At 42.5% G+C, this 7,176-nt stretch overlaps 1 protein-coding gene across 3 annotated transcripts in view; it reads left to right on the top strand.

Annotated features, from left to right (window-relative positions):
* The first annotated feature begins 1,240 nt into the window (after window positions 1-1,240).
* LOC119436394 (wings apart-like protein homolog) overlaps window positions 1,241-7,176 on the top strand; it is a 134,048-nt gene continuing 128,112 nt past the window's right edge. For all 3 annotated transcript variants that reach the window (XR_007464048.1, XM_037703233.2, XM_049657467.1), the window contains exon 1: window positions 1,241-1,372. The gene's annotated coding sequence lies outside the window, so the exon portion shown is untranslated. The remainder of the gene's footprint in view (window positions 1,373-7,176) is intronic.

Raw genomic sequence — 7,176 nt, 5'->3', positions numbered from 1 at the left:
GTGAATTGAGCGCTTTCTGTTTCTAGTTTAGCCTCAATCGCTTCAATCCTCTTGGCAAGCTCTGAATTTGTCGGCATTCAAGTTCGCAAGAAAGCGGTAACCAAACAACTTCGCACGCAAGAGCACAAAGGGGAAAAACAGAAAATGTGGCAGCAGCGACAGCGAACAGGTCACAAGCAGAAGAATGGTCAAAATTTTAACAGAACTACCTGCACATGCAGAGAAAATGCGTGAGGCAATGCCTGTGCGCCGTCGCTGCCACCAGTGAAGTCTCGGTGATGGTCCTGCTTGTTATGAGCGGTGCTCAACGAAGCCGACGACACCTGTTGGGCTTGCAGGAAGCTGTCGCTCACTGGAATCAGTGCTTGCTTTCCACGTGTGAATGATGATAGGCAGCAGGCCAAGATAACTGCACATGCAGAGAAAATGCGTGAGGCAATGCCTGTGCGCCGTTGCTGCCACCAGTTCGGTGGAAGGTGTTGTCCTTTTAATTAAGTGCGAGAACCGTATGGTAGAGTTTCTACAGCTTCAAAAATAAGTTCAAAAAGGAACGCCAGAAGCAATTAAAGGGACTTAGTTGGCAAACTAACAACGCACAATTTCAGATATTCTAGATTAAGGGGCACAGATGTTCAAAAGAGCGACTTCTTCGTCGTGCAAGGTCACTGAAGGTTGGCTCACGCATCTGTCACCTAATTTTTTCTTTTATACATATAGACTGTTTCCCTGATTTCTTGTGGTGGTGATCACCACCACAAGAAATCAGGGAAACAGTTCTAATATGGCTGTGGCCTCCAATCACCCGCACCCACCTACAGTACATAGATGAGAACTTCTTTTATCGATTTAAATCATTCTTATGTTCAGCCAAGCGAGCGTCCCATTTGGCCGATATAGCTACAGCGGCAAATGAACCGTATGCGATTTTCCCGTTTGACTTGCCTCCGTCGGCTGTTAGCCGAGAACTGAGCGTCAAAACTGCGAAGGCACTTTTTTGACCAACATATTGCGGCTAGCAGACGATCATCTGCTAGCTCCCCTCTTGAGTTAGAAAACGCTCCCTAGAAAACGCCACTAAATGTTCTAGGTGTTATTCATAGCAAAAAATTACAATTTTACTTATTTTATTACTTTTAATTTAAGTCCTAAGGCGAATTTATTTTGCTTGTACTATATGAAGCATCTTGTACGCAACTGCGACCTGCTGGATCCTCAAGCCACTTCCCGTGTTTTTGATGCTAGAATAATGGCGGACGACCCGATGGCGGGTTTGTAAGGCTGGCGAAATGTAACGTCTCTGTTTGTTAATATATGGCAATTGATCTTCATGCTCAGCGATAATTTGATGGAGAAGTGGATGCCGTAGAACTAGGTACTGATTCTCGATGCTTTATTTTTTGCCTTTTCTATTACTACCATTTGGCGCATTGTAGCGCTTACTCAACAAAAGGCCTAAGTTGTTCCAAGTCGCCGAACAGAGCCGCGTTGTGCGGAAGAAGGGACACGGATTATCCTTCACCTTCGCTTTGCTTGTGTTACATCATTTCTTGTGTATCTAACGTGAGCTGCGTTATATGCGTTTCGAGGCAACGCACTACCTTAACGTAATGCCTGCGAGGAGTCTCGAAGATCGTTTCGGTTGAACTGCCGTCGTCTACGTGGGTATACACCTCGTTATCATGGAACTTCCGTTTACATCTCGTGGCGGTGGTTAGATAGCGGTTCTACTCGCCCTATTACCTTGCCGCCGCACGATCACTGCTTGCCTTCGACTTCCGAGGCGCGCTTGTGAATTCGGGTTTTTCGGCTCTTGCTGTTTGACCGCTAATGGTAACGCTGGTTGTTACGTAACCGAACCATGCGCTGCCCGCCAATTTTACTGCGATTGCATGTTTAGTGTGCTAACATTTATCGACAATTATTAATGCGTCCAAAGACCTTCAGTTTTATTAACGCCACGGCGGGCAGGCACTAGTCATTTCAACTTCCGCACCAGTAATGGTGCCAACACGCATGGCATGTTCCAACAGTAAACTGAAAATCGCAAGGTAACAACACTGTCCTTGCGCGCCTTGCACTCAACTTCGAAGCTACTGTTGCAGACGTAAGGTTAACAGAGCGAAAAAAATGCCACGCTAAGGCTACTGAGAAGGACGTCAATGTGGGTACAGGAAGCTTTTCGCAGTTTATTTTTGCGACAGTATACATCGCGATGGTGTCGCTGGCATTTCTCGCATGTGTACGTGGATAGTTTTGCGCGCCTGTCGCGTTGAGACACCCCGCAGGCAGTACTTGAAGTAGCAGCTGCAGTGCGACAAAAAGTGCTAGGTTTTATTCCTGCATAATTTACTGGCGGGGGCAGGCGTTGCTCGGGTGGCTTTTTGCGGAGGAGATTACGCAAGAAACAGCCCAGTGTTTGAAAGAAATGTAGCAAATTCATAATGCTTCAATTGTGAGTTCTCGTACTGCACAGGACAAGAGAAGATGCTTATTCAATGCTTGTATTCAAATTACTTGTAACAACTGAACAGTTTATCATCTTTTCACAAAATTTCAAGTGCCTCCTTGTACTGTACGTTTTTTTTTTAAACGGTCTCACTGGTGACATAAGCAGATGCCCTTATGTCATGAGTGAAATCTATGCACATTTATTGCCTAGCTTTCCTATCTAGTGTCTCAGTGGCATGGTCACTTAGGCCATTTGCTATGATCGTTGTGATTGATGGCACCATTGTGCAGAATTCATATTAGAGGCTTTGTGTTTTCTTTTTAAGCAAATTTCTTTTAGTCGTCTTAAAGCACACAGCTTTTCTTTTCTTCACAGATCACCAACTAATGTCTTAATGAATTAATGGCAGGTCTGTAAAAAAAGGCAATGGTAGCAGTAGTATGGACATGTGCTTTCATTGTAATCTTGTTTATGTTTGTCTTTGCTTTTTGTATTCCTGCTCACTGTGAACTTTGCCCAATGCATATCCTTGAAATGGGAGTGTGCTTGTAGAGCTAATCATTCCTTCTTTGTGGTGACACACGGTCACTCATTTAAGAAATGAAAAGGTCTATGTACTACACAATAGTTGCTGCTGTCTAGAGCCCTATGTAAACTTATTTAAACTGGCTGTGCAAATTTTTTCTTGTGGCATGCATAATTGTAATAGTATTGCTTGTGGGCATGTTCTACATATTTGGATTCTTATCATCACTTAACCCCTCCCTGATTTGTGTGAAGATGTCATTTTAAAGTGCCAAACATATTGTGTACATTCCCTTTATGATGCATAAAACATCACAATACGCATGATTGTCTTTCTAAAGGCCACCAGCTAAGTATCATTTTTAAGCTTGCATGGTTATGTTCTCAAGGACGTTACATGTTTTGAAACATTGTTATCAAAAGGCACTGTGGTCTATGACTTTTCCTTGCACAGAACGATCTTTGCATAGCAAAATATTTTTAAGCTCTTGTGTTCATTTCAACATGTTTACAGACTTATGTCCTGTGTCATAAGGAGAATCGTTTGTTGTGTTCATTGGGTTCACCTTTCTGCCTGTGCCCATTGAAAAGTAGGCTGCTGCAAGCACTATTTTTTTTTCTGTGCTTGTTCATAGCCTTCTAGGATCTTTAATATGCTGCTTGTATATACACCTACATCAGTGCAGTACGAGTGCTGTTCATGATCTAATTTACAGGCATTTATGACATTGTTTATATGAAGAGGAATCTAATATGCCTTAGTCCTTGTTACCCAGATTGTGTACTGCTCAAGATGCTCTTTCCAACTGTGCTTACTGATGCAGAAGCAATTTCGTTCAATGCAATCTCAAGGACATCAGGCAGTTGTTCAACCCTTTGGGTGCTGGGTGTTCTGAAGTGCAACAAATTCAGTTCTTAAGGAACGCATTAGCAGGCTTTAAATTCAAGCACTATATTGTCGGAGATAACTTAAAGATTTTACTAACCTTTTAAACTGAAAATTCAAAGAAAAATTTAAATGTGACAATTATTGATTTTAATTAGAATAATTAGTGTTCCTCAGGAAACATGTCTTTTTCGCCGTTGTTATTGTCCCTTATGACCACCTCGTAAGCAACATTGAAGCTCTTTGATGCAGTGTTCATTATTAAATTTCTGCATTGGGTTAAAAAAAAATGTGCGTGCTTTTTGAGCTGGTCCGCCATGTTGGAAAATGATAGACATGAGCAACACCAACAGTCGATAAGCGTTATTGCGCCATCTGTCGTATAAAAACAGAACCTACCATAAAATTTTGTTTAGCCAACTTCTGAGTAGTTGGTGCAACCAGTGTACGAATGTTTCATTTTCATGGATTATAACGGGCGACAAGGACCAGTGCAATATTAGTATTCTTGGGCATAGCTCTTAAAGGGTTAAACAACTTTTCCATTCAGCCATTCCCAGACAATGTTAGTTTCTGCAGTGTTAGTGGTGAAGCAGTAAATAATGCAATGTGTAGGGAGATTAATATTTAAGCTGATAGTGTTGTGAAAAAATGATTTAGCAGAGTAGTAAAGGGCACATGCACTAGATGTGCCCTTTACCTCTTAACAGCGGTTGTATGTACAGTGGGTCATCACTGCAAGGGCTTTCATAGATACTATGCTTGGTTTGTTGACAATACAAATGCATAACATCTTTTGTGACTAACAACAGCAAGTTATCACCCTTTATTGAGAACATCCATTTTCGTATTTGAAAAGGAGAGGAAATGATCATGGAGGGGGGGGGGGGGGGTGGAATACAGCCAATTTCAGTCATTGTTTGCAATGAAACCAACTAGGCCTAAATAAAAACGGTGTGGGGTGTCAACACACAGTATGCTGTAGGTATAATTGTGCTAAAGGCAGTATGCATTTCAAGCAACGGAGTAAACCATTTAAAAAATGTCAACTGTTGCTGAGTTTCTGGGTCGTTCTAATGAAGTCATTTAAGGCAGGGAAGGCAAATGATGATACTATTGAGATTCACTGATATAGTTTATGGGTGCTGTCTGTGCTGCTGGTGTTACTGTGTGTTGCTTGGCGATGATAAGGGGACATTTCTTTTCTGCAACTAGACTGTCTGTTTCTATTTCTATGATTTCACAAACCAGTAGAACTATACTAGGTGCTTCATTTATTACATATTAATAAGGACCACTACATTGAGTTGTGAATACCTCCTTTGAAAGCATTGTGATTGCTATGAATTTGGTTGCAGTAGCATGCTAATGCTTATTGAACAGTGTGCAATTTAGAAGAAGTGTTTGTGCTTTTATGTGTATGTGTAAACTGCTTATTGAAACATTTGGGCCATCGTTTAGTGTAAAACTTCGTATAACAATAACTTATGAGTGCTTGAAGCCTGTAGCCATGATGGCAAGCAGATATGGACTTTAGTGACAGAAGGAAACCAGTCGCAGCTACTTGCAATATTTAAAGATACTCAGTACCTTTTGAGCATGGGTGAGCTATTGCTTTCAGTTGGTCGAGCATGCAGGCATAAACCTATCAATATAGTTCCCAAGTGGTCTGTAAACATCCACATGGATAGTGTTTAAGACCTGTTCTTTTCTTTTACTGTGTCAAGTTCTGTGCAGCATTCATAGCAAACACCTCATGTGTAGGTACCAGGCCATTGGCAAAATCAGAGGTGCATCAAACTCTCCTTGAAGGTGTATATGATTCTTGTTTTTGTTCATACAATGGTGCAGTTCATTATTTGTGACTCCAGCAAGACTGTGGTATATTGATTTGTTGGAGGGTTCTAATAACTTGGCTTTCACAATGTCCTAATTCTAGTTTCAGTGTTCCAAAAAGGTTCTGGCTTGTTTTTATGTAGGACTCACAGTAAAATTTTGCTAATTGAGCTCCCTAGGCATTTCAGTCACTCATGAAAATGCGGCCAAACATGGTTCCACCCGCCGTGGTGGCTCAGTGGCTATGGCATACCTGCCACTTCTCCCGGATTACCTGGGAGACTCCCGGATTTGGACCATTTCTTCCGGTTGTGCGGTTGACAGGAAAATCTCCCGGAAATTGCAGTTGTGTCCCATTTCTATCTGCATCCAGCGCTTTTTCAGGCCACATTGGCAAAAAGAATCCAATCCAGTTCGAAGTTCATTGTGAAAAAAATTGCTAAGAAAGTAGTAGGGAAACCCTACACATGTGCTATTTCGTTAACCGCAGAGGCACTCCTTAAGCTGACGGGGGTTGTTGGGTGCCCTAGTGGCCCTAGCCTCATTAAGCTAGCGAGTGAATTCCGCGTTCTGCCACTAGCGACACTAGATTCTCCATCGTTCTCCTCAGCGTCAGCTGCTCTGGCGTTGCGTAGGCCCAGTCAGTCATGGCTTTAAAAGCAAGGTGCGCTACCACAAAAAGTGTCTTCAAGTATTTTTAATGTAGTGCTCAGCCGAAGTGACGGGTATTTTGTTGATACCACAGAGCAAAGCAGAATGCTAGCGGTAATTTAACATCGGGAAAAATACGAGGACGCAGTGCCGCTCCTCCATGTGTCGCTCGTCTGCTGGAAAACGTCATCCTCTCAAAATGTGAAAGAATTGAAATTCCTTACAATGAAACATTATCTGAAGAATTTTTGAACACCCGCTGGGTTGCTTTGGCATTGCGCTGCTAAGCACGAGTTCGCGGTATCAAATCTCGGCCGCGGCAGCTGCATTTAGTTGGGGCGAAATGCAAAAACGCCCCTGTGGCGTCTATTGGGTGCATGTTAAAGAACCCCAGGTGGTCGAAATTAATCCGGAGTTCCTCACTGCACTTGAACTTCACGCGCGCCCTGCTCTCTAATTGCGATGTGCGAAAAAAATAAAGAAGATACACTTAGGGACTTTTGTTCCTTGAAGATTCGCCTGTGTCTAGGTCCTCACTACGGCGTGCCTCATTATCAGATGGTGGTTGTGGGACGTAAGACCTGAGAATTTAATGAATTTTGAAAGAATATTTGAAGACAATATTAGCAACAACGAAATGCTTGCAAAAGTGAGACATTGATGTTCATGTGGTCATTTGTATATCTGTAAATAAAATTCTAAGGAAGTTCTCCTGTCAGTACTTGAAAATATAGACGTTGGGGGGGGAGGGGAGGTATAACCAACAGACCCCCCCCCCCTCCGCGTAGGAAGGTCTCCTGTATTTAGTTTCTTCGAACTTGGCAGGTAT

Source organism: Dermacentor silvarum, chromosome 1, assembly GCF_013339745.2.
Source record: "Dermacentor silvarum isolate Dsil-2018 chromosome 1, BIME_Dsil_1.4, whole genome shotgun sequence".
NCBI lineage: Eukaryota > Metazoa > Arthropoda > Arachnida > Ixodida > Ixodidae > Dermacentor > Dermacentor silvarum.
Note: the sequence above shows the minus strand (reverse complement) of the source record. Positions and strands in the feature narration are given on the sequence as shown.